Source organism: Belonocnema kinseyi, chromosome 9 (genome assembly GCF_010883055.1).
Source record: "Belonocnema kinseyi isolate 2016_QV_RU_SX_M_011 chromosome 9, B_treatae_v1, whole genome shotgun sequence".
Classification (NCBI taxonomy): domain Eukaryota; kingdom Metazoa; phylum Arthropoda; class Insecta; order Hymenoptera; family Cynipidae; genus Belonocnema; species Belonocnema kinseyi.
The window spans coordinates 105168852-105169995 of NC_046665.1; the positions used below are offsets into that span (position 1 = coordinate 105168852).

Consider the following 1144-nt stretch of genomic DNA (forward strand, 5'->3'; position numbering starts at 1 on the left):
ATCCATAAATTGCCTGAGAGGTGGACAAAATGTGTAGCCAGCGAGGGCGCATACTTTGAATAAAATATTTGTTATCATTCACTTGAAATAAATGTGTTTTTTCCTTGAAAAAATACCGGTTTCATATGTATACACCTGGTATTATTTTTAATTTAATAAATTTTTTTTTTTAATTAGTTGCTTTTTTGGATCCAGCAGTCTTACTTATACTATTCTATCACATGAAACTTATGAACTAATTATGCAGAATAAACCCAACAAACTCTTCATTTTCAATTAATACTAAGCAATTCGTAATTTTAAAACTTTACCTTTTTATTTTAATTACTACATTTTATTATCAATAATATGTGTAAAATTTCTATTAATTATATAATTTTTGATGCATACTGACTCATAGGATTTGTTTAAAAATTTTATATAATCTGACGTCAGGATAGTTTCATTGTATATCAACTTTAGTAATCGACAATGATCACCATCCCCTCTAAATTTAATTATTAGGAATAGTAGTATATTCTTTTTAAGGCGATATTTGTTTTAAAGCATTGGAATAGTTTAAGCTTATAAAATTTGCTTAAATGCACTTCCCAAAAACTCTCACTTATTTTGAGATTCCCTCTTAATATTGTAATAATAAAGAATCCTTTCAGATATTAGGAAGTTTAATTAAACTCTTGTAAATCCGTTGAAATTCTTTTTAAAAAACTAATCAAATTTGTTAACATTCCTCGTAATCAGAGCTGGGCAGTATTTTACATAAATTGTATTTGAAGTATCTGAAAGAAAAACTAAATTCAGCAAAATACATTTAAAATACTTCACCGGAAAAATACAATTAGCTGATCTAGTTCAAATACAGCCATAAAATACGTATGAGAATTTGAAATATTATTTGAAATCCATGTAAGAATTGTTTTTGCAGTTAAAATATTCGGTGTATTTTCATAAAAATACTTTCTAATATCAGCATATAGAAAGTATGTTACAAATTCCTAGAGTATATGATGCGTTTTGGAATTTTATAGTGATAGAGGGGGAGTGCAAAAGAGTGACAAAGAGAGGAGAGAGTTGAGTGAAAGAGAGAGGAAAGAATGTTAATAGTGATGCATGGAGCGTAGGTAAGTGGGATAGGGGGGGGGGG

General features: G+C 28.2%; 1 protein-coding gene across 1 annotated transcript in view; it reads left to right on the forward strand.

The window, feature by feature from the left end:
- Nucleotides 1-1144, forward strand: part of LOC117180674 (uncharacterized serine-rich protein C215.13-like) — a 29202-nt gene that overhangs the window by 6263 nt on the left and 21795 nt on the right. The window lies entirely within an intron of this gene.